Below are 27965 nucleotides of genomic sequence, written 5' to 3' on the forward strand. Positions count from 1 at the left end.
ATCTATTGGAAAGCTGTTGCTGGGATTTTTTTTCTAACTTCCATCTTAAATCCCTTGAAACCAGTCCTCACCCATACAGATATTGTCAGCACTGTTGTAAGAATAATTTTATTAATTATTCCTTGGAGGAGTTTAATCCCTTCATGTAGAATTTAATCCTTTTATGCAGCTGCAGGCAGCATATCCCCTCCGTGTAGTGAGGATAAACAAGTAATAGATCTTCTAGTTTCTTCTGAAGAGTTAAGAGCTCCTGGCTGGTCCCCCCGCAGCCCACGTGCCCTGAGTGCCAGCACTGTGCCAGCCACTATCAGTGAGCTCAGGGCCACCACCAGCCAGTTTCTGCCTTGGACACCCTGCTCTGCCCACTAACCCCATCGAAGCTCCTTAGGCTTCTCCTACCTCTGTAGGGACATTTCTGAGAGAAGCAGTTTAACCTGGAGTAAAATACTCTAAACTGCTACCAAAGGTAAATCAAGGTAAGTCTTCATAGGATAATTCTGAAATATATTAACTCACAATGAAGTCTTCATATTACATAGCATGAATCTGTGTTGTTGCCAAAAATTGGACAGTTTGTATAAAAAAAAACTCTTAGTCTGCTCAGATACAAATTATGGCATTCCTATTTTAAACCTTGATTTAGGGGTATTAAAAAGTTATTAAAAGTTAAAGACAACTTTGATCAAACTTGTGCTTGCTTCATTAACATTTGTTCTGCTACTGAGGGAAAGAAAGGAGCTCTTCTGAATTACTGTGTAAGTAGAGTTTTATTGAATTGGCTGCCTCAGAATGTGCTGGTTTTGGGGGGAGATTTTAACTGCACTATCTATTATGCCAAAGACAGGAACAGTTTAGAGTCTTATCCTCCACCTGTAAAAAAATTGTCCTCGCTTACACATTTATGATTTAACTGATGTGGTGGAGGAATTTTAATCCGTAAAATAGGCAATATACATGACTCAGTACAAATGCCAACCTTCTTTTTAGCAAGGCAAGATAGGTTTTGCACTTATCAGAAACATTTAAATCTGTTAAAAATGAGCTATATTCATTCTAATAGCTTTCCTTTTCCTGATCATATTTTAGTTGTTCTTAAATTTGTTTCATCTTCCTTACAACTTGTTACCATGTAAGAGAGTCTTATGACATGCATTTTCAAAATTCTTGCTCTACCTGAAATAAATGTGAAAGCTTGCAAACAGAAATAATATGTTTTCAAGACACTAATTTGTGTTTAAAAATCAATTCTAATTTAACCTGTTTATATTCTCATTTGGCTAAAGCTATTTTATGCCATTCTGATATGAAAAGCAAGCCTTCGGGCCATATAAAATAAATGAGAATTCAAGGCCATGCATAAGTGCTTTGCAGAATCAAGCCTCAATTACTAGACCATTACTGTACTATCATGATGCTGTAACACAGCCTTTAACAAACCCATCATAGTTGCTTCCAGACATCTGTGCTTAAATTCCAAACATTACAAGGTCATATGTTTAAAAAGTGATAAGAAATTAGCTTGTGTTTCAGTACTTTTAAATTTATAAATTAATAATACATTAATTAGATTATTTAAACAAATAAATAAAAAAGCAAACAAATAAGAACATTTTCCCTTTTAGCAGATGATCTCAGATACTTGCTATTAAGAGAATGTGACAATCTGAATGGAGGCTATTAGTGTTTCCACAAGTCACAAAGACTTTATATTTTAAGGTTAGGCAAGTTCAATAATGGAGAGTGGACTAATGGAGAAATACTGAGGGACTGTTCAGTACTTTTGTTATGCCATAAAGTAAGGAACATATTTAATTTTATGATTATATAAAGTTGTGCACTATGGACAGATGTAGGAATTTCTCCCCTTATCTGGAAGGACATTTGCTGAAAATGGCAGAACAGAAGAAACATATATGAAAGAACCACAAAGGATTTTGTGAACTAATACTATGCACCTGTGAAAAGGACAGGTATACATAGGAGACAAGGTGTTCTCCATAAGGATCAAGAATTAATAATGCTACAGTAAGAAACTCTGGTAAGGCCCTTATAGGAAAATACTATCTACAGAACCAAAAACTTCACACACTTGCTTGTGTGTGCAAATACAAGTACTAAAACTCCTGTGCACATGCAAACACACAGAGAATAACAGATACAAATGAAAACTAGGATCTTTCTCCCGTTTCTCCTTTTTCCTGAGGCGTGCCATAGAAAAGAAAATGGAAAATTTAGTAGAAAACAGAAATTAAAGAATTTCTGTGAAATATTTTCTCTTAACAATGAGTACTAAGGTATTTCTAGAGTATTATTTAGAGTATTTTATTTTTGTTTAATCTTAAAAATGTATAGGTCTGACAGGTATTTTCAATAAAACTACTTGATTTAAACTGATATTTTTTAAGTTATCTATTTTGGAATATATTTATTTTGGCCCTCAATATTATGTTGTACGATTTACATTAAAATGAATGCGTATAAGGACAACATGACCATTTTGCAATTTTTCTCTTTCAAAATGTCAGTTTATTCTATGTCTGCACTGTAATTGTACAAGTCTAACTACTGCACGCAAGTCTCAAAAGTCAAGCTTATTGCAGGAAGGCAATGGAAAGGAATTTAGTTGTTTCTGAAAGACAAAAAAACCCACGGCACCTCTGAAACCTGGTCGGGGCAACCCTTGGTATCAGTACAGGCTGGGGGATGAAGGGATTGAGAGCAGCCCTGCTGAGAAGGACTTGGGGGTACTGGTGGATGAAAAGCTGGACATGAGCCAGCAATGTGTGCTCACAGCCCAGAAGGCCAACCGTATCCTGGGCTGCATCCAAAGCAGCGTGGCCAGCAGGTCGAGGGAGGGGATTCTGCCCCTCTACCCTGCTCTGGTGAGACCCCACCTGGAGTCCTGCATCCAGCTCTTGAGCCCTCGGCACAGGAAAGACATGGACCTGATGGAGTGGGTCCAGAGGAGGCCACAGAAATGCTCAGAGGGATGGAACACCTCCCCTGTGAGAGTTGGGGTTGTTCAGCCTGGAGAAGAGAAGGCTTCAGGGAGACCTTCTTGCAGCCTTCCAGTCCTTAAAGCTGGCTTATAAGAAAGATGGGGACAGAATTTTTAGCAGGGCCTGTTGTGATAGGACAAGTGGTAATGGTTTTAAACTAAAAGAGGGTGGTTTTAAACTAAAAGAGGGTAGTTTTAAACTAGATCTAAGGAAGAAATTTTTGACAATGAGGGTGGTGAACCACTGGCACATGTTGCCCAGAGAGGTGGTAGATGCCCCATCCCTGGAAACATCCCAGGTCAAGTTGGATGGGTCTCTGAGCAACTTGGCCTAGTTGGAGATGTCCTTGCTCATTGCAGGAGCTTGGACTAGATGACCTTTATAGATCCCTTCCAACCCAGACCTATTCTATTCTATTCTATTCTATTCTATTCTATTCTATTCTATTCTATTCTATTCTATTCTATTCTATTCTATTCTATTCTATTCTATTCTATTCTATTCTAGTTCTGTTCTCCTCTCCTCTCCTCTCCTCTCCTCTCCTCTCCTCTCCTCTCCTCTCCTCTCCTCTCCTCTCCTCTCCTCTATTCTATGAAACCCACAGCTTTTTCTGCCCTTCTCCAGTGTGGACTCCAGGGCCATCAGAGAAAGGAATGAGGGAATAAGAGGGGCACAAACATTCTTCATTTGGCCAAGAAGAACCTGGTCTGAAGCTATCTTGCCTATTTTCCAAGTTGACCTCAATAAAACGAAGCAAGAGAAGGAAATAGGACTGTTGTCTATGAAAATGGGAGCTGTAAGACTGTCTTGAAGTGAATTATACAAGGTGATGGAGTCTCATTAGGCCCATCCTACAATATAGCCAACAGATTGTCTTTAGCTAACACATTTTTGATCAAAAATAGAGATATTTTAAGATAATGTTATTTCATATAGATTCCACTTTTTAGAACTAGAAAAGACTTTTGGTCATCTTTGGGTTTTTTTGCTTTAAACCCCAAAGATTTCAGTTTAGGTTTCAATTTATCTGGAAGTACAGAGAAGGGGACATATCTGTTTTTATATGGCTGTATCAATAGAAGCAGAAAATGTGATTTCTCTGATTAGGGGATAGCATTCTACTTCCATCAAAATCTCTGAGACGTTGGTCATTGGATTTCAATGGAGAAGAATCAAGTCCCTAAAAGACTGAAAGTAAAATAGCTCTTAATCAAGAATGCTTCATTTATTGTTTGCAGAAGCCTCATTATAGGGGCAAGGGAACAGCATGCTGCTTTCATTCCTTGCTTCCATCTGTACTTCTAGTTCTTGTGGGATTCTAGAACTTAGCGCAAGAGCTCATAGACAAAATAACAAAAGACCTGACTGCAAGTAAATATTGCATAGGGAAGTATTTCTCAATGTGAATAGTGTTGAAAGAATCAGTCCCAAAATATTTGCTGAAGGAAATATATGATGACAAGTAATGGCAAAACAAACAAAGATGCTCTGGGGAATGAGGTCACCTATGGCATGGGTGATAGTTATAATGTTATAAAGTTATATAGTTATAAAACAGATTAGTAGATCTTCAGCTGCTGAAAATCAATTCAAGTCCTTATAAGTTGAAGAGCTTATGCAGTAATTAAAAGGAAGCATAATAATTTCATGCATATAACCTAAATTCTTTTTTAAAAAAAGGACATTGCTTAAACAATTATGCCAGTCAACCTGCACCATTCAATATCCTCCCCTTGTCCACAAAATGAGACAGTGGGGCAGCAGTCTGAGGGTCAACACGGCAGAGAGAGGAGAACCCTGTAAGGAATCAAGCAGCGATGGGTTGGTAAAAAAAGAACTTGAAAGGAATATTCTGCAAGAATCTTCCCTCCATACTAGCTTCATGTGCATATAGCCTGCACTGCTTCACAATCCTGCGGCTCATTTGTTTTCCTGAAACAATCTTCCAGATATGAGTAGAGGACTGATTTTTTGTGAGACTCAGTTCAGTGGATTTCATTTGAATCATACACGTGGCTGGAGTGACCCTTTATTTCATGCTGACCTTAGTTTGTGAAGTCAAAAGAACATCTCCCCCAAACTCTCCTTTTTTACAATCATTTTATTCAAAAGAGGGGAAAAGCTATACTGTCTCTCTTGGCCAAATAATGCTAATGATAATGTGTAAATTTTGAAAAACAAATTAAACTCACCTTCAATTTACACCTATGTGGAAGAGTTCTACTGCTGCTGCTAGACATATGTCCTGTTTTTTGGTGGGACGGAGGGAGAAAAAGGAAAGTATTTCTTCAGTGTTTAACATGTACTTTGTAAACAGGCTAAATTGCTTGTATTTTGTCTTCCTGTTTCATAATTCTTCTGCATTTGTATTCAAAAACAACTCTTCAATGTCTTAGCAGGGGTAAGATTTTGTCTTAAAATATTAATAAGGGAAAAACACATATTCCAAAGGAAGGTGCAGGTAACTTTACATCACTTCTAATATAACAATATAATGAAACCATTTGTTAATAATATTAAAATGAACGCAATCGAACCCAATGATGACTGAAAATGGCCTCAAGCAGAGCTCAAATATTGATTCAGTGGGAAGTTATACGCTCTCTATTATTAAATCTTTCAATAGCAGCTGAAAACAGTTACTGCTTTGGTAAATTAACCCAGGCAGGATGAGCACGACCAAAAAAACCCTGGGAAAAAAAAAAAAAAAGGCAAAAATACTGACTTGCTTCCTATAGTGAAGTATAATTTAAATAAAAGATTCATCCTTTTACTACTTTATCATATTGAGAATACATTCTTCTGACTAAGTGAAAAAGAAGTCTAAATCAAAAATTCTAACCTTTAAAGGCCCCTTTCCCAAAGGCAAGCTTGGATTTCTCAGTTGATCTACATTACAGCAAGATTGGCAGAAGATCTGTTTGCACTGGCAGAAGAACTAGTGATATTTTTTGCTAACTTTTGTTTGAGCTATGTCAGAACAACTGGTTCCTTGCTGGCATACCATTGTCAAGACAAGAGGTTTGCAGAAAAGTGATCTGGCTTTTATGCTAAGAGAATTTTAAAGTGATAACTGGACTACTGCACTGCACTGCAAGGTATGTGTGCACATTTTCACCCCAAAGGAGATGTGAATGTGACTGAATGCAAGCAATCATTCAGAAGATGAGTACAATAGATCCATAAATCAATGTTCTTCCTACAACTTAGATTATGTCAGACAAACAGTGTTTCTTATCCCATTAGTTTGGTTGGTTTTTTTCTTGTTTTGCTTTGCTTTTTAGAAGTCTAAATTCTGCTGAACCCTTGTAAAGTCCTGGTTTGTGTGAATCTCTTGGAGCAAGGAGTTGCACAAGAAAGATTTAATGTGGGGTGAAATAGAATTTATGTTCCATTACTTTGTATTTCTCATATTTCTATTTCAATGCATGTTCTTTTTTATTACTGTTACAAGGAAAGATCACACCATTTCCAACTCTGTATTACCTATACTATTGATTACTTTGTGTATCTTCACACAAGTTCCCCTTACTAGTCTTCTGTGCAAAGCACGCAAGGCAGATTAGAGAGTTTTTCTTTAACTCAGCTTTTCCAAAGCACTCCTGTGAAATTATTGTTGGTTGTTTCCAACTGCGGTCATTTCTGCTACAGTATTACGGACTCTTCTAGTCAATAAAGTTGTTCACAAATTTTACAGAGACACAAATGAACAACCATGTTTCCAAAACAGTTTCTATCAGTTCTTTAATTAAAACTAAACTCTATAGTCCTTTCAGCTTATTAAATGGTATTCATGTTTTAATACCGTCCTACAGCATATCCACTCAGTAATTTTCTTGAGAAACTGAATAGAAACAAAAACATAGAGGGGTTATTTACATACTGTGCATTAAATATTGAACACATTCTTATTTACTTTGTCAGTTTGATTAAACGGTGGCTGTCATCTCTCTGCTAGACAGAAAACCTTGGCATCCTAACTTGAAAAATATGTTCATCATAAGTGGACAAATAAATCATTTAAAGTCAGATTCTTACAGACCCTAGAGCTGATGGAGTGAATGTTTGCAATCATCCTCAGATGCCTGTTCTTTTTTTGGGAAAGATGTTGCTAAATGCAAAAAAATACAAAACAGTTCTGCATTCTGCTGAGGAAATAAAATTGATGGGCTCTCTGGCATGCTGTATCTAAAGACTTGAAGAAATAAGGGCAGCAACAGTAGACTGATTTCAAAATGTATGTTAAATACTAATTTGTGTCAGGATATTTTATCTTCTCATTCTCCTGCTCCCCATAATCTTTTTTCACAGCATGCTCACACAGCAGAAGACAATAATTAAGCTACTGTGCATTGTCTGTCACTGGCACACATTAGAAAATTATGAAATAAGACTGAAGAATAGCCAAAATTAACTTTTAGAAACTCAGTTTTTGCATTAATTTTCTGTGAATTTAGGTCATTTAAAAGGTGACATTTTATTAAGGCCAGACAGAGAACAGTAATTTTTCTTTTACAAAGGATTCAGAAGTTTTGGAATTTGTTTTCTTCCCAACTTGAAACAGATGTATTTTTTTTTCTCTGAAAAAGCAATCTGATATTGAATATGTATTTTTAAAATCAACCCAATTTCATAATTTGAAAATAAATTATTTTTGATACATTGAAAAATAACCAGAGACCCTCAACAAAGAAGTTTACCAGCTTGTGCCCTCAGAACTTCTTAGACTACAGTATTTTTAACTCAAGCAGACTGCTCCAAGAGATATATGTTAGAAGTTCTGGGTTCCCCAGCTGAGCCTAAGTATTTCTGGAAAAATATCCCAGAATAATAAATCATGGAAGTCCAGGGAGGAAAATAACAAAGTCTATTTAAGAAGAAGTGAAATAGGCGAATGGACTTGTTGATTATTTCCCTAAAAGGGTCTTGTCAACATTTCTTTTTACTTTCAAACTGGGATTTTGGTAGGAAACCCACATCTGTCTGGGAAAGAGGAGCAGTGTCCTTCCTGCTAGGCTTTGGGCAAGCTAACAGCTTCAGTACTGCTTTTGCTGGTGGCTGGACTTGGTTGGTGTTCCTGCTACAGTAATTCCGATAATATGCAACTCAGGTCCTGGGTTACAACAATATAAAGGTATTTCCATTATAATCTCCACCCCTGGAGACCATATAGACCAGACCATTGGGTTTAACATTGCAATGAACTCCTCCCCTTAGTCCTGCTCCAGCTTGCAGACTGCAGTCTCTTAGGGTTGTACCTGCTCCAAGTGGAGCCTTATCTATGAGCCATAGTCTTTTCACGGTCATACCTGCTGTGGCATAGACTTATCGACAGCCACAGTCACTCTGAGGTGCACCTTTTCCAGTGGTCTTATCCATGGGCCACAATGCCGTCAGAAGTATACCTGCTCCGGCATGGCTTTACTCACAGCCACAGTCCCTTCAGAAGTAAACCTGCTCCAACATGGCCTTGCCCATTGCTGCAGTCCATCTAGGGGAGTACATGCTCTGCGTGGCCACATGCATTGAGGTGCTCCAACATGACCTCATGCACAGCCACTGATGTTTCATGGTGTATCTGCTGCAGCATGGACTTATCCACAGCCACAGGTGCTTTGAGGTCTACCTTCTCCATAATGGACTTATCCTTGGGCCACAATCCTTTCAGACATACACCTGCTGTGGCACAGACATAACCATGGCCACAGATACTTCAAGACAGTGAACTTATGCATGGTCACAGATGCTTCGGGGTGTCCTGCTCCCACATGTCTCATCCACAGGTCACAGCTCCCGTTGACTCGAGTTCACACTGGAGTTCCAGCCTGGCTAGTAGAGCAGCACAGTAACAGCAGTGGTGCCCTGGCCATCTGCCAGCCCAGGCGCATCATCATTGCTGTTATCAAAATGTTCCCAGGCGCTGTAGAGGAGAATGATAAGAGGTGCAGCCGCATAGCAAGCAGTGAAAGCAAAAAGCAGCCACTAACAAGCACTCTAATATACAGTAAGGCAAGCAAGCGCCATGCCAAGCACCAAAGCCTGACAATTAATAGCTAAATAGCACAAGTATTCTGTAAAGATAATTTACAGTCCCTCATTACCAGAAGGAAAGGTTGACATCTAGGATTTCTAAATGAAACGAGCCTTTGAAAAGAAATTTTTGAACCATGGGAGTGACTTAGCATTGTGGATGCTCTTCCTGGTTTCCAGGATGAGAGGCATTTGTTTGTATTTGTGCTTAGCACTGGAGAAGACAACGTGAAGATGGAGGGTGTGTAGTTTAGGCTGTCAAATGTGCTGTGCTGTAGGAACCTGAAGTACAAACAGTTTCCCCTTGAGTGTAGCAGTGGGTAATGACAGCAGTTTGAGCTGTTACAATACCACAATGTTAAAGATTTATCTGGGCCTTGATTTCAGTGTGCGAGCACGGAAGCATCTCCTTTTGTTTCTCCTTTTGTCTCCGTAGCTTATTTGTAAGTATTATAGATAATCGCCAAACAAGATGCCAAACTCTTAGCTCATTGTCTGCGTTCATTGTTCCATAATTACATATGAAAGCTAAGCTCATGGTTAGAGACTGCAATACTCTGTTATCAGCGCGACAAAACACAGGAGGGAGATTTATAGCATGCATGGTGTTACAAATTACCTATACATGAAAGGAAGTAGAAATAGCTTATAATGGGACTAGCTATTAAGCATACAGCTATTCTTTCATAGCTAGATTCTTTTACAGGGCTATCCACCACAGTTCAAAGCCACCATCCACCACAGTTCAAAGCCACCATCCACCAGTCCATTAGTTACTTTCACATTTGTCCTATGTTCATGCTCTTTTCTCTCTCCTGAGAAAAGTATGAGCAGTGCATGTTTTGTTTTCGTATTTTAATTGCCTTAGGGAAAGAATCTGCCATAGATACAAAAACATTTGAATTCATCTTTCTCCAACTGTTCTTGGAAAAGAAATTATCATGTTTATACAATACCGGACAGATTTGGCAACTGTTACATGGATGGTGCCTTCCCACAGATCATACAGTGCCTCGATCTATTAATGACCTAAACTCCATGCAGCAGTGCCCTTGGAAAACTTCTGTTGCTAGCAAATGTTGAATCAGAAACACTCCCAAAACAAATCTGGTGTAGATTATCTTAATTACCTAAAGCTTCTAGGAGCTTGAGGATTTGCAATGAAGTATTTACAAAAGCTGAAAATCAAGAACTAAGTAAAAAATGAACACATCTTCCAGTCTGAGCAATGAACAAGTCTTGGTCATTTAAGTCTCATGTATGTTTGGCTAACAAGGATGTTAACATAGTGTATATGTATCAGGCTCACACAGAGTGATTTACTTTTTAGTATATTCAATAAAAGTTCCAGGATCAAATCCTCGTTTCCTGAACTCAAGAAGAGTTTTAATATTTAATTTAATGGTCATAAGCATTCTTTTCCAGGATCCACATCATTTCTCAATAACCTTCCATTCAATACTTATGCCGTTTCTATTGATTTTAATAAAAGGACTTTTTCCATTTCCTTAATAAACTAAAATATGTACCAATATCACATAACTCCCCCAGTATCTATGTTGAATGTTTATATTGTCTAAATCTACATATATGCTGCAACTCATTGTGTCTCTTTCTACAGCTGGCGATGCTTGGAGACCCAGCATGCTAAAACAAGTTGGAGTTCCATTTTAACCATAACATGGACAGACTGTGGGACATCTTCCCAGCTAAAATCAGTTCCATGAATGGGGATCATAACTGGCACAGAGAAGGCAAATATGAAATTTTATTTCCCTTACTTCTAGTGTAATGAGAAGCAGTATAACGACAAACAGAAGAGAAGGATCACTCATGTATCCATCTGGGATGTGCAACCGAAGGAAAGATCTCTCAGTTAAATAGGTACCCATCAGCTGACGTGATACAATCAGGTTGCTTTTTTTTTTCCTTGTGAGAACACTACAATTACCATACTTTCAGTTGTGTAATCTGTGTCTTAATACCTATCTTCCCTCAAAAGTATTAGTCCATGAAAAAGAGTTAAAAAATCCTGCAAGATCAGGTTATCATTCTCTCATAAACCTTATCAGATTCTGGGTAGATAGCTCCAAATAAATGGAGTGGGGAAAAGAAAGTTAAATTTATGGGATCAGAGGGAAAGAAATTATTAAGAAGAGGTATTTGGAATAAAAATTCCATTGTAATGTTTCACTCCATAGCCTACACTTAAGTAAAATCATGGGGCAAAGAGGCAGGTTAACCTACAGGAAAATAATAATAATCAGTGGTGTGGGGAATATTGTGTTGGGCTTGTTGGACCATTTGGGGGTTTTTTGTATTGTAGAGGCGACTAATGGGGTGGTTATCTTTCTATCTGAACAATATTTCATGGAAGAAAAAGAGGGGTTTGGAATATGTGCATTTTCTGAATTGGCCTCTATCATGCACTTTAATTGTCACTGTATTTCTCTGACAGTCATGCCCTATCTTTGTGAATGACAAAGGCCATTAGTCGAACGACCGTAACAATTCATTACCATAATTAAGGAGACTATTTAATATGTCAAAGTCTACATTTTCTAATAGATCTAATTAACATAGTATTTTGCATTCCTTGAAAATTCAGTGTCCCTCCAGCACAAGGTAGCTGACCCAACCAAAAGATGAAGGATTTCCTCATACTAATTTTTGAATAGTCACAAAAATAACCTTAATAGCCCACTCCATCCCTCACTGCCTATCCATTAGTACTGCTTTTCTCTCCTCTGACACCTTTTTTTGGAACAATGGGGAAGTAAGAAATCAGTACGCTACCCTGGAGAGTAGAGTATTTCTTCTTATCCACTAGGATTTGTACATATCATGGATATCTGTTGCACTCTTCCTCTCCTAAACAGCAAGTGCCACAGTCCTAACCTGATCATTATGAATTTTTCAACCCACACACCTACCCTCACTTACCATGAAGATCCTCCATGAATCTCCTGCTCCTATAGTCAGGATTCAACTTCTGTCTTGATACTTGTGAATATTTATACAAACAAATGTACATGTATTACGTTTGTGTGTTTGCGTAGTTTATGGCACAGCTGAAGTTGAAGGAAGCTTTAAAACAGACACCAGAAAAAATCTTTAGGTCTGAAAAATCCAAAGTCAAAATATGTTTGTTTATTTTATATACATATGTTATTTTAACCAATCTCCTGATTTTGACATTGAAGTACTTTAAGTGAAGAATACCGAACTCTGAATATGTCTGCACTGGCCTCCTGTTGCAGTGTGACCAGAACACTTACAAAATCCTTTGTACTACCAAAAGGCCTAGCTAGCATCCGCCTCATGCCTTTGTGCAAACACCTGACTATATCTTTATTTCACAGTCCTCTGAGCTGATGCTCATCCACAAATTGAAGGTGTTTATGATGAAAAACACTTTGCATTTCTATAGTGCTCCCCATCTGGTGATCTCAAAATGCAGCAAAACATTAATTAAGCCTCAGAAGTTATTGGAGTATAATGAGGCTAAATGTATTTCCTTAGTTATGAATGTCCTTTATTTCATACTCAGATGTGGATGGGTCCACTTAAGCTAATATTTTAGACATATTTTTCCCGCATTCCATTCTTGAAGAACCTCTTTTTGGTCTATATAAATGCATCAGTTTGTATGTAATTTCGTAAGAGAAACATTAACAGCAGAGGGAAAGTTTATTTTCTTTCTTACAGAAGGGGGACTTCCCAATCGCCTCCTTCACAACCCCAGTTTTATTGATACCGTCTAAGTCCTTTTACCCTTTCTACATTGGTTAGAAACATGCTTCCCCTTCATCTTTGGCATCTACTGAAAAAAAAGATTTTATTCACAGCACTGAAGAAGTAAATGAGAAAGTAATAACCATTACACAAACCAGTCTAGCCCACATTTCACCCAGAAGGTTTATGCCAGGAGCTGCCCATCCAAAGCACAGTCTCACATGCATGTAAATCTGCAATCTGTTAAAAATTGAATTCTCTTTCCTTTGAAAATTGTAACTACTTGGAAATATTACTTAAATGACTTAGAAATGCTTATAAAATGATTCACTGACTGTAAAAAATTATTAAGTAAGGGCTGATATGGAGCGCCCAGCATGAAACAGTTCAAACATCCAATCCGAAGGGGAAGAAACAAGATCAAAATGCCTGGAAGTGTTCAACTCCCTGACAAACCCAGGCCCTGTCCAGAAAACAGGGTCTTCTCAAGCTCAGGGCTTGAAATATTTGCACCCATGTGGCAGGTATCAACCACTTCCAAGTTTCATACCCAATTTTGGGGAAGTTGGTTTTGATTTTTTTTTCTTCTGTAAACCTAAGCCAAGTTTTCTCAATTTGAGCCAAAAATTTACCTGAAAGCCTGCACTGGCACTCTTACAAAAGGGTCTTGAAAGGACAGCAATATCAAAGAAGCTTCAGGTCACCTCTATTTTGTCAATTTATACCAATTCACCAAGAAACACTGCACATAACAGGGTCTATTTGCTCTGTCAGTTAGCAGATAAGACATTGGCTGGGATACTGAAGGTGATCCTTGGGCTTATTGATAGAGATCACACAGGCTTAGTTCAGGGACTCCAGCCAACTTTAAGTGACAGAAAAGCTCTCAACACTATCCACTCAACACAATCCTTTAAAAAACTGTGTGGGTCTTCCTATTGTCTGTGATGAATACATTGGGATTTTGAACATAAACAACAAAAATGAGTTGAGTTTTAAAAAGGGTAAGTCTCAGATGCTGAATGACAGTGGAATCAGATCCTAACACAACAACAGCAACAGCTAAACTTGGGTCTCAATGGTTCTGTTTAAATAAGGATCACTGGTAGGGCAATGTTTAAAGTTTAGAACACAGAGAAATAAAAGCAGGGGTATTTCACTGGCATATTTCAGGGAACAGAATAGATTAAACCAGCTGTTTATTACTTTTTATATGCTTGAGGGAGAGTTCATGTGGAAAAAGATTGGGGAAGGAGGAAAGGCAGAAAGATGTTATGGGGAGAAGTTATACCTTACCAGTACTAGGAGAAAAAAGGAGGCTGTGGTACCTTTGAAAATATTCAGATAAAGGCAATCTTTTTGCAAGACTCACTTCTTTTGTGTGGATAAAGCCAATGCTCAGCTGCCCCTTCCACTAGTCCACTTATTAGTGTGTCATGCTTTAGTATTTTAATTTTTTACTGTGATGGACATAAGGGCATAATTCATCTACAAGAAAGGTAAACAGAAGGATGGCACATATTTTTCAAGAAGATAATAAACATTATTAGAGAAAAAATGAGGATGTGGTATGTAAGTATCAGTACCACATCATGGAAATCTTACTGTGTAAACAGAGGGATCTGCTTCAAACACAGGATGTCCTGTTAATGACTGTATGTAATGACACTGTGTGCGCCCGTGATGTGCTTCATAGCTTTGTGAGTCCCTCAGGTGTGTAATGACAATTCACCCTTGAGATCTTGGCTTGGAGGAGTCATTCAGGTCTTTCTCTTCATTTGCATATACAGAACAAGGTACGTTCTTTCTTCATGTCCATTGCCCTCTGGATTTGCTCTGTAAATGTGTGCCATGCACACTGACAATGTTCTTTATGTCTTTATCTAAAGCCTATGCTCAGCATATCAGAGCTCACTGCAGGGAAGAGAGTGGACATTGTGTTTGCATATCTCTACTGAGTCACAGATTTTCTTCTTCCTATGGGTCCTCATCTCCTTCACACAGGCCTGGTGTCTCCTTTGCAGTAAACCATCTCCATTCAGAAGTCACCACAGCTTTACCAAATCTGTCCTAGCCCGGTTGAACAGAGGTTTGTGAGGGGCCTGTTGTTCCCTCACGTTCCTGGGCACAGAGTACAAGTAAGCTGTGATGGGGTGTCGGAACCGGACCTGTACCATCCTCTTCATCCTGCTCCTCCTTCATGCAGGAAACTGGACCACCTGTGTGTCCTGTTGGCCTGCAGGCCAGCAGAGGGAACAGCTTCCCCCAAAATTCAGTGCACCAGCTGTGTGAGGAGTAAATTTCCATCAGCAAGCTCAGAGGTGTGAGATGTGTCAGTATTTATCCAGAATAACAGCAAAGACTTGCAACCTTTGACAAACTTTTCAGGGGTTTTTGGGGTTTTTTTAAGGAATAAGTGATAGGGAAGAGGTATGAGGCAGATAGACTTTTAAATTACAAATGTATTACTAGATTACACTCTGACGTAAAGCATAGTGTATGTATTGCAGAGAAGAAGCCTGATAGAGGAGAGGGAGAGAAAAAAAAGTCCTTTCTTTGAACTGGTGGTAATTTAACAGCAGATTGAATTTTCAAGGAAATTTCTGTGAAGAAGGACTTGAAACTGCCCTTCTCTTGTGATGGGAGCAGATGTTCTGTAGGAGCTAGAGTGGACTATTTGCTCTGCCGAATCCTCTAGAAGTCATCATTGCTCCTTCCCATCTTTACAGTCCCACATTAAAGATCAGGGATAACTGGAAGTCATGGGGTAGGTACAGGGTTCTGGAATTATCAAGTGAACAATGTTAGTAATTTTACAAATAGCTAGAATTTGCTTTAAAAAAAAAGGCAGTCTATTATTTTTATTTTAATTTCTCTATATAAAGGCAAATGCTGAGATGCAGTGTTGACATTCCACGAGTCAGAACATACAAAAAGGCTTAAAAAGGAAAACCACAATCTGTTTAGAGATCTCTGCCCTTGCTGCTGAGTCCTCTCTGCCAAGCAAAGAAATATGATAACCAGAAGACTGATGACTATCACCTACTGATAGCAAAGTTACTTTAGCCCACTAAAGGAGATTTTACTAGAAGATTCAACTGAGATTAGCATATGCTCCTTTGTGTGAAAGATTTCCTTTTGGTATACAGCCCTCCCATGCATTTTTCTACAGTCTCATATTTTCATATTAATCAATGCTAGCTCAGGAGAGTTGCCCAGTGAATCTTACACTATTCCCTTTCTAGGGCAGGCAAATGCAATCCCAGGGATTATGCAGATAGAAATTAGTTGAGATTAGGACTATACACAGTAATGAAGGAAGAAAAAGCAAAAGAAAGTCAATCCATGAAGCAATGGATTATGAATGGAGTGAAGGACATTTCAAGGTCCTGTCTCTTTCTGTTCCCTCTTTTTCCCATTCCTGCATCTGAAATTCCTCTGTAGATCCTGGGTTTGAATAATTTGTACCTTAGAAAACAAAATATGAGATTTTTAGAAAATATTGCAAACTTTTCTCATTAGCATCTCTTTTACACCTTTCTGTTTACCTCTGTTAAGTAGTAAAACCATCAAATGATGTTAATCCAATATTCATTTTAAAAATCCCTTGTTCCCACATAAATCCATGGTAACTGAAGCCTTCTTCATTAAGCTGTGAGTTTCCATATGCATGGAGTTAAAATTTGTTATATATCTTGTTTAATGTCCACAAAATAGATGATGGCTCTGTTCATTTTAAGTTAAAATTTGAACATCTGTTAAAGGAATCCACAAAGAGAACTAAATACAAATTCCAGGCTTTTTTTCCACTCTAGTAAAAATGGATAAATATTTCATTTTTTGCTACACTTTACGTCAGCAAACACCTGCCTTTATCTTATAGATTACATTGCTAGAGGTCAATGCTAACCAGGCAAGAATAAGATATAAAGAAGAACCTGTGTTTTTCTAATGAAAGTTCACCACTTGATTATTGCTGGAATATCTTAGAATTTGTAATTATTATCTTTGTCATTTCCACCTCACAGGGAACTTCACATACCCTTTAAGTGGTTCTTTTTCGTTCTAGGATCACTTCAGAAGTGCCCACGAGTTGGCATCATCATATTGTCTAATTGCTGCAACTATTCTAGTCTGTTTGTGCCTTCCTGTCAAGAAGACAAGCTGTTTTATTTCTTTCCTCTTTGAGGATATCATAACATGAGGAGAAAAACACAAGGCATAATGAGACAGAATTATGTTATAAACCCTCAGAGGGAAATACATTTTCACAAAAATCTTGGCACAGAACTTTGCAGAATGACCTAGTTGGTAAGTGGCAAGAGACAAAAAGTTAAGTAGCATAGTTTAAACAAAATCCTACCCTAAGGAACAGTAAACTGAGAAAAAACTTGCATTGATCGCTTAAGCATTATCCCTTTCACAATATTTCTCATGTCTTTCACGCAGATATCTTTAAATTATGGAATGTCTGATTTCATTTTCCAGTGTCCAGTATAAGATTATAATCCACTATCTCTTTGTGGCTTATTTCATGTTCGTATATGTGCCAACACAGGAGAACCAGCCTTCCCAAAATATATTTAAAAAGAAAATCATAGTAATAATAAAATGTCTCATAAAGTCTAAAGGTACTTTTCAGTAAGTAATTTAAATACTTTCAGTCATATAGCTGTATCCCAAGTAATGATGGTGTTTTCATTATACCTATTGCCACAAATTTATTGCTGAATTGTAATTTGACTTCTGCAATGAGACTGTGCAGAAAATGATATCCCACAAATATTCTGCAGGCTGCTTGAAATGCATTTTTAAAATGTCTTTTAAAATAAAAGTGTATTTGGGTTAATTAACCTGTAGGCAACAGAACAATGGGGGGAAATACAGACACTTCCAATATTTTTCTTATAAGTACCTTTTCAATATGAAAAGCATGAGGGCTTCACTCTCCAATATCTATAAAAGTCAGTTGGAAAAAGAAAATCAAATATAAGTGCATGATAAAGTGAAGAAAATAAAGGCTGCTTACTTACATGAAGCACTCAGAAAAAGCTCGGAGACACAGCCTGTGTAATATTCCTCCTGGAGGTTCCCATTCTGCTCCTCATAAATGCAGTGGCAAAACTAATGATTTGAAGATCACCAGGGTATAATCACAACATTAAAAAAAACCCAACTCTGTAGGTGGACAACAAGAAAAACAGACTTCCAAAAATCCAGGAGACATTGAGGCATACATCTTCTAGTGACATTGAGGCATACATCTTCCAGGGACTTCCAGTGAGAATTTTGGACATAGCTACCCTTGGAAACTTTGGAAATCTATGCTGTAGAAAGTATTTGATGCCTGCAGACAGCATTTACTGTCCTTGATGTCTGTTTTACTTGCACTTTTAATCATGCCAGCAGGCATGCACTGAATATACAAGATGAGTCTTCTGAATACAGCTTCTCTGTCCTGTCTGAATCTGGGAGTTACTCATCACTCGATGATCACCAGGCTCTGCTTTCAGCCACCTTACTTGGTGATCCAGTGGTCTTTATGGTACTAGCAGCTCTTGGGCATGACACTAAATGCACATCAAACGTCTCTGATTTACACCAGAGCGGGATCTGTCTCTAACTTTCTGTTTTAACTGGAGCCTTTATGTCTAATGTTCAAGAGCATATTTCAGTCCATATATAAGTTTAACCTTTTGTCTTTCATGTACGTATTTATAAATATGTGTTAAGGATATTTACCGTCACTAATATCCCAGTCCTCCCCCGCACACCTGGGCAATGTTTAAGCTAGAAAAAGTCCCTGGGAACTGCCTTGTTGTCGTTGTTTGTTTTTTTTTAACTTTTATCCAGTCTTAATGCTGTTCTGGATCTTACACTCCACAAACCATTGTCCATGCATAGTTCAGGGATTAGTGCATGCCATCAGTCATCTTCTAGTCCTGTAAAATGTCCCTTTGGCATGATACTAGTAAAAATTCAGCTGTTTTTAATGGTTAAAGTGACTAACAAGGAAAGTTGGTATTTTATATGATTTTTAAAAAGCTCTAAAAAAGTATTTAATTATTTATATAGAAGAAATTGATTGTTGCATTCTTTTCCACAGTTTTGCTTTCATCTTAGATTAGATGGATTGTACCCTTAGATGGTACAAGGATAAGGTCTCCTTCTGCTCAGTATCCAACAAAGCAGATGCCAACCAGGTCCTCTGGATGTTACTGCATATATGAATTAGCTAACAGTACAAAGAACTTATTGTGTATGTGCTCAAACTGTACATCCACTTTGATCTGAGGCTTAGAATGACTATGCATGATAGAGCCACCACCAAATGGATTTCTATCAAAGTTAACACTTGCTCTCTTGTCTTAAGCACAAGTCTGCACAGGTCAAAAATTAATTATCTCTCACAGAATATATAATTCAAAATAACATTGAGAGAGGGAGGGTAATTACCAAATCCACTAAGTTGTTTAGTTTTCTAACTTATGGTTAGATAAACTTAAGTCTCATAGAACTGATTGCCTTTGAACTGCTGGAGGTCACCAAGGAAGTCTATGGCAGAACAAAGCTTTGACTGAAGACTGAGTGAGTTGTTCAGTCAAAAACTATTTGTCTTTATTCCATATTTGATATCGAGGTTGTTCTTGAGGTCTAAAAAAAATGGAGAAATAAGGGCCAAAGGAAATTGAATTTTTCTTCTGAAAGTGATAAAAGTCTTCATTTTGATAGGGGAACAAAACATTTGAAAACAAAAATCCAGAAGACACTCTAGAAGATATTTGACCAAGGATGCTTTCACCAAGGAATATGCCAAAGGGTTATATATCTATAAAAGCATATTTCAATGATTTTTAGAATAATTTCCTTTTTCATGCATACATATTTTCAGAAGGAGGAAGGCAAGCAGAATTTACACTTTATTTACAGAAGGTGTTATTGTTAATTTTAAAATTATTTAAAGTGATAAGCTAAAGGTAATTGCTTTAGCAGACACCATCTAGCAGTTTATTGAAGGAAGCATTCACATGACTGTGGATCTCTTTAAGTGAGACATTTCCATCTTTGCCACTTCAATCTTGGTTTTCTTCTGAAATTGTCTCAAAGTTTTCATTATTTTGAAATAAAGGTTGATACAGTAATGTATCTCTGAGATCATCCCTATCAGAATCAGCATCAATGGCTGAGGTATTGCATATTCTAATTCAACATTTATAAAATGTTGGTAACTGCTGTTGAATAACCATGCTCATAATAGGCACAGTCATTTCCAGATGGGGTCTGTGACAAACAGCGTACATGAGTTTATTCCACCATTGCTTGCTTTTTATCAGAGTTCGCATATTTCTTTTACACCGGTGAAGGAAAACTGAGGTGGAATTTCTTGGCTGCAGAAGTTTTTTCTTTCCTGCGTGTCCTGGTTTTGGCTGAGATGGAGTCAATTTTCTTCCTGATAGCTGGTATAAGTGCTGTGGTTTGGATTTGAGGTGAAAATAATGTTGATAACATACTGATGTTTTTAGTTGTAGCTAAACAGTTAAGGACTGTCCAGTTTCTCATGCTCTGCCCTGCCAGCAAGAAGGCTGGGGGTGCACGGGAAGCTGGGAGGGGGCATGGCCAGGACAGCTGACCCAGGCTGGCCAGAGGGATATACCATACCATACAATATCATGCTCAGTATATAAACTGGAGGAGTTGGCCAGGGAAGAACCGCAGCTTGGGAACTAACTGGGCATTGGTCAGCGGGTGGTGAGCAATTGTGCTGTGCATCACTTGCTTTGTATATTCCTTTATTATTATTATTAATATTATTATTTTTGTTTCCTTTCCTGTTAAACTGTCTTTATCTCAACCCATGAGTTCTACCTTTTTATTTTCTTCTGATTCTCTCCCCCATCCTTCTGGTGGGGAGAGGGTGGGCAAATGGCTGTGTGGTAGTTTTAGCTACCTGCCAGATTAAACGGCAACACTGGGGCAAGGGGTTAATTGCAAGGGCAGGAACAAAACCTGCTCTGCACAGAAACTTCCAGATATAAAGCTATGGCAGGGAAGCAAAGAAAAACAGAAAGTCTTGTCCAGAACGTGCAAGTCTACAGCTTGCCAGAAGACTAGGGGACAAACACACAGACAGGTCTCAGGTCATGGGAAAAAACATGTCCCAGCCATCAGAAGGCACCATGTAGAATTGGCTGCAATGCAGAAACCAAGGTTTTGAATGATACAAAACCTCGTAGAAGGAAACCCCCTTGGACATGCCGAGTGAGGGAAGATTGATTTATAATCAATTTTTTAATTTCTATTCTGTCTTTTTCATTCACTGATAGTTTTAAATATTCCAGTTTAACGGCCTAATAAATCCAGGTTTTTAAGTGATAGTACCTGTCTGTTTTCTCTGATGAAGCCCCTGTAAGGAAAAGACTGAGGCAAAGCTTTGCCACCTTTCACATTTATCCCATAACTATGTATCAGTCTTCTGGAAGAAGCAGTATGTTAGTCATTTATTACCTAGAGTAAGCTTTAAAAACTTTTCTTGATTGGAGAATGGTTCAGGTGAGAACAGTAACTACCTACTGTCACTGTTAAACTACAGCATGTATCTCTCTCTCTTGCAAAATAGAAAATATCTGTAACTTTCCTAATGATAAGGATAGAGAGGCACTAGAAAAGATTACCAAAGGCATTTGTACAACCTCTGTCATATAAGCTTTTAAAAACATGATAGACAAGTGACTGTTAACAATATTTTTGGTATAAATGACCCTGCTTTGGGCAAAGAATAGACTAGATGATATCCCAGGATGCTGTTCCTTCCTATTTCTTCTTACGAGTCATTCCAAAAGATCGACACACATCTGTATACAAACCCTCCTTCAGAATACTTTTCTCAGTATGACTTATGTAGAAAAAGCTAGTCTAAAATAGCTGAAATAAGGAAGTTGTACATAAGCTATTTATCATTTAGCTTACTCAAAAATCCAAGATACAAATAGGATAAAAGACCCACAGATAATTAACCTTCAGGAGAGCATAAAAAAGGCCAAGGACAGTATTACTGAAAATACACAGGATTCTTAATTCCTCCAATTATTCCTCCAATTTCTCCAATGATCCAGGTCAATATGGATCATTCTACAGCTTTTCCAATCTTCATTAAGAGGATGAAATACATGATGCAGTATTTAGAGGAGTCCTTATTCTGTGAAATATCCTATTGTTTCTCTAGCTTAGTCTTATCGCCTCGTACTCAACTATTAAAAATTAAAAATCCTGTGGGTGAACTCCCCCCTCCCATATGCATATTGTTTTCACAAAGCTTTTCCATAATCTCTGAACTCTTTTGGTATCAGCCCCATGACAGATAACCAGCTTCCACAGAGATTTCTTCTTAGCTAAGATCATAGAGCTTAAGTTTGTCATACCCTACATAACTAAGCCTTCCAGTTAAAGTATATTTATAAAGCTTGCAGCAGACTAGATTCTTTCTTGTATTGTCAACAGACTTATTAAACATGAACTTCTATTTCTTTTGCAGGGGAAGGCTGGGAAGTCACATGTGATGTACTTTGTCCTTAAAAATAATCATACCATCTTCTTAGCATCAGCAGTGTATGAAGGAGGAATTGTATTTTGTATAGCTTTACAGAAGGTCTGCGATAAAACTTCTTGATAAATAGCAATAATTAAAGGAAGAAAGTCCAGAAGGAGGCTACAAAACAAAGGGCAAAAAGGAAGGACAGCTTCAGGAAGAATAGAAACCAGGGAATATTTGTAAAGAAGTCTCTGGCTTGGAGGCAAGACATTTTAGTTCTATTTCTGTCTCTATGGCTGATCAGCTATGTGTGTTAGAAACCTCAGCTGGCTCTTTCCACTCCTCAGCATAGATCTCAGTATCACGTCACCCACCTCCTGGGTGAATAATGGTTACTCTCTGCTAAGTGGAATATGAAATTCCCTGCTATCAAGGCACTACCGTTCACTAGGGCAGAACCCAGTAGCAAAATCCAAGGTTGGTTTGTCCTACAGCATCCCTGTATTAATATTTCTGCATCTCTTTGAGCTTCTGGCAATTCTCAGTTCATTGTGCCCTACACGGGCTGTAAACAGGGTTACTTGGAAATTTGTCATTGGTCTCTCTTGACTTCTGTGGTTTAGAATATATAGAGAGATATTTACCGCTAGAGACTTGTATGTGAGCTAGGTACGTGTGTGCACATTGCAGTCACTAGAGATCCAGTTAACACAGTCAGTTCACTGTAAAGTTGGCATCTATACTTGGTTAGTCATCTGATCACAGATCCACAGATGAGAGAAAAAAATACCCATCACTTCCACAGCCTCTGAATGAGTCTATCATCCGACCCACCATCTGATTTTCGAGCTGTTTTTCCAGGAGTCAGTCAGGTCATGTATCTCCAGAGCATTCTCCATCACATCTAGAATAAACAGTGCATGCTGCACACAGTGCTTTTTTTTCCGCTCAAACTCCCCATCTAGTTTAAAGCATAATAAACCATTTACAATAAATGGTTGGCATTTACTTATTGTCTGTTTGGAATAATTTCTTGCCTTTATCAGGTTTACGAAGAGACAGCAAAATCAACCAGCCTTCATGTGTCTTGCACTGTACAACAGCAGGAAGATGGCATTTTTCTTATCTCCAATGTTGTTTTCACTGAAGCACTGACTAAACCTATTTACATATGCCCACGAATGTCCATCAATCTCTTTACAATGAAACCCTGTTAAACCTTGCAATTTTCTCCTTTGTCTGTAAGCATTTTTTCCTCTTTGAAATATAATTTCAATATATCAAACACCATCTTGTTATAGCTTTTTTAAATAGCTAACCCAGGATTGTCTTGCTCTTTTCACATGGGGAACATAACTAATAGATTGACTTTAGAAAATCTGGTGGGGTTTTTTTTAAAGCAACCTTAGACAAATAATTTTATAGAAATTATTTTCCCTGATTCCCCCTGCAGAACCTTAATAATTGCTTCCTCTTTTAACACATTCTACAATCTGACAAATAGACCTTCTAAAAATGGCATATTTCCCCCAGGTAAAAATGTACTTTTCCTTCCTCTGAAGTCATAAATAAGACTGTGAAAAAGACTAATTTATTTATTTTTTCTAACAAATGTGAAGTTCAAATGTTGAAACAGATTGAAGCTGAGAACAGACAAAATAAAAGGTGACTATTTTAACATATAAAAAAAAATTATCTTATTTAAGCCTTTACATAAATAGGGTTATCTGACCCGCTATCAGGTAATAACACAGGTCAAATAATTTCAGCTAACTCCTCAGGTATCAAGCTGATTAATCTCGGTTAAGCTAGAACATAACTTTTAGGAAGACATAACACTATTACCAATTGGACAATACTCCAACTGCAAGCTCTTTAAGGCAGAGACCTGCCACTTAGTTCAAGCAAATCTTGGCTAATGCTTAATTTAAGACACAGACTACTACCGATTTTTACCTAGCTAAAAATAAGATTGTGTTGGCTCTCAGGTTTTTTCAACTCTGACTTCTTATTCAGAACTGACTTGTGGTATATATCCAGATCGGACAGCTCAAAACCATCTTTGCTTTGCTGAACACTTACAATAATCTGCCATGTCAGTAGGCATGGAAAATAGTACATCATTAATTGTCCTAAACCATACTGTTTTCCAGCTACTTTGAAAAAGCCATCGTAACTTCATAAAACTGGATGCTGCCATGGCACATTTCTGCCTTCTTATAAAGAACATAGAAACATAGAATAGTTTGGGTTGGAAGGGACCTTTAAAGGTCATCTAGTCCAACCCCCTGCAATGACTGGGGACATCTACAACTAGATCAGGTTTCTCAGAGCCCCATCCAGCCTGACCTGGAATGTTTCCAGGGATGGGGCATCTACCACCTCTCTAGGCAACTTGGGCCAGGGTTTTGAGAAGTATTAAGGCACGGACTCTGGCAGGGGATTCAAGCCAAAGACCTTTATTGCTACAAGTGTCTGCTTTTTATACAGTTACAGCTCTTCACGTGCCACAAAATATGTCCTGATTGGTTACTACACACAGTCCACGCGCTTCTCACACAGTCAGGATTGGCTGCCTGCAGGTGTCCACACGCTCTTCTCTAACCATTCTCCTTCCTTCTTCTGCTCCAATACCTCCCCTTTGGCTGCTCACGAGAATGTCATCCGCTTCTCCACTTCCTCCTTGGTTGTTTACTGTCTTTAAAGCCACAGTTCCTTCTCAAGGTCAAGCCTCTGCAAGGTAATCCCAACAGGGTTTCACCACACTCATCAAAAATTTCTTCCTTAGATCTAGTCTAAATTTGACCTCTTTTAGTTTAAAACCATTACTACTTGTCCTACTGCTACAGGGCCTGCTAAAAAGTTTCTCTCCATCTTTCTTATAGGCACCCTTCAAGCACTGAAAGGCTGCAATAAGGTCTCTCCAGATCCTTCTCTTCTCCAGGTTGAATAACCCCAACTCTCTCAGCCTATCCTCATAGGAGAGCTGTTCCAGCCCTCTGATCATTTTGGTGGCCCTCCTCTGGCTCTGCTCCAACAGGTCCACATCTTTCCTGTGCCGAGGGCTCCAGAGCTGGATGCAAGACTCCAGGTGGTGTCTCAGCAGGGCAGAGTAGAGGGGCAGAATCCCCTCCCTCAACCTGCTGGCCACACTTCTTTGGATGCCACCCAGGATGTGGTTGGCCTTCTGGGTTGTGAGTGCACATTGTTGGCTCATGTCCAGCTTTTCACCCACCAGTACCCCCAAGTCCTTCTTGGCAGGGCTGCTCTCCATCCCTTCATCCCCCAGCCTGTATTGATACTGGGGGTTGCCTTGACCCAGGTGCAGGACTTGGCCTTGTTGAAACTCATGAGGTTCACACAGGCCCATGCCTTGAGCTATCATCATCAGCTTGTAACATTGTCAGCTGGGATATTCCCCAGAGTCTGGGATATTAGTGCTGGATAACTTTTATAATTACTTCAACATTCACCTAAGCTCCCTTTCATTTTCAGTAGTTTCAACCTGATTTGGGAAGAAAATGTGGCTACTTCTGCAAAACATATGTTCATAGATCCCTCAGGATAGCTGCCTAAAACAAATAGGCTCTGCTGTTTGGCACACTGCTACCAAACAGTGACATATACTCTCTCTGAATGAGCAAGAAAGAACGTCTCCTGTGAACACCATGAATTTTCTCAAGTCACTTTCTTTTTGTATGGAAAAAATTAAGAAAAGTTATTCATGCACCTGAATGAAAGATGAATGCCCCATAAGGGCTCTGTAAGATGTATTGTATCTAACAGGGAAGGGAAGGGAAGGGAAGGGAAGGGAAGGGAAGGGAAGGGAAGGGAAGGGGAGGGGAGGGGAGGGGAGGGGAGGGGAGGGGAAATGGAGAAGAAACAGAGAAAAACCTCTCTGGTATGGTGAACAATAATTTAAAAATAGGACCTGTGTTTATAAGCATGTCTGTAAGTGTGATTCATTACACCCTTGTGACAGCAGTTTGAAAGTTTGTATAAACCAGAAAGGTTTATTTGACCCAAAATGCTATTTAAAGTTGACAAAAGCTATTACTGACTCTGCTGAATCCAACAAAAGTTTATGGTATGAAAATGAGGTAAGAAATTTAATGCACTAAATACTTAATTTAAACATATTCAGAATTATATTTTGCTTTCTAATTGGAAACACTTTGATGTAAAATTTTCCTGGGTTTAATTTTAAAATTCTATTTTTAACATGTTCTAGATATTTGACCCTCAATTGTTTTCCAGGTTTTATTTGCTGAGATGGGTAATTTTTTTTTTTTGTATCAACTTGGTTTGCAGTTTTGTCAGTGAATTTAAACTTTAAAAATTTTCACAGCACTAGCTAATCAACGGTTAAATTAACAAATAAGTTGTAAGAGTTTATGTAGCAAGAGTAATTGGGAACTGGAAACTCGTACTTGTCAAAATGTTTTCTAGGAAGCTAATTCACCTTCTGCACAGAACAGGTAGCTCCCATCAATTTTTTGGGAACCTGTCATGTAAGGATTGTGTACAGTGATTTCAGTCGCAGTTGTTTGTGTCATACACAACGGCCATGGGAGCTGTAAAATCCATGTCCTACAGGACAGAATTATCTACTTTACAGGAACATTTTGTAACTGAGAGGAATGCACTCTGCAGACAAGTTGATGTATTTTTAAGTCCAGAGGTCTGTATTTGTAGGTTAACTTTAGATAATTAGGCTCCATGATGTTTATAATTTTCATCTGAGCAAGTACCTGTTTAAATCTGATGGTAACATTAAAGCCCAGGTTAGAATTTTTTTATACTCAAATACTATAGTCTTCACAAATTAAGTCTTAATATCATATGATTAAAAGCAAAGCATAATAATCTAAAATGGTCTCTTATTCAGTGAGTCTTTAAAGTGATTACAGGTTTCTTAGCCAATACATTGACCATGCCCGCTGCATGACACTAACATATTATCCAAAGAACATTTATTATAGCTTTTTATAAACCCGTGCAACTTTGATTTAAAGTCATGCATTCTAATATGTTTTGACAAGTAAATTGCTTGCCTTTTTTCCTTGATAGCCAACCATATAAATAATGCATGCATAGTAATAGCTAGAGCAATAATGTAAAAGTCAACTAAGGAGACACATACAGCATGTTAATGATAAAGGTGCACTACCCATTTCAAACAAAGAAAAATTAAACAACTGTAAAATATATGAAAGGGAAGAACCCAATTCCTAAAAAACAGTTTTTAAATGACCATGGTAACTGCCAAATAGTGATAGAAGGATATTTATTCAAGCCCATCATAAACAAAGACATTTTTGGAATCCTGAAATTCTTTCTCTTCTCAAGTGAGGACTGACTCAGCATACAGAAGTTGAAGTATGAGGCATAGCAGATTTTAGGTCTGGAATGACGCTCTCTGATTGCTTAGTCAGACCCTTTGCACTACAATCTTAGTGCTTCACCAAGCATCTTCTCCACAGGAAGCTCCACGGCTCGATTAGGCATGGAGACCAACAGGAGGGCCTCTATTCTCCATTTGAAGACCTCAAGAGAATAATAATTTCCCAAAACAGGGGCTTATTGGACCAAATAAGTTGGATAGCCAAATCACTGTTAATGTTGAGAACTAGATGAGAATAAAATTACTTTTAATGTATGAAACTTTTATA

This window comes from Phaethon aethereus, assembly GCF_964289735.1.
Source record: "Phaethon aethereus genome assembly, chromosome: 2".
In the NCBI taxonomy this organism is placed as follows: domain Eukaryota; kingdom Metazoa; phylum Chordata; class Aves; order Phaethontiformes; family Phaethontidae; genus Phaethon; species Phaethon aethereus.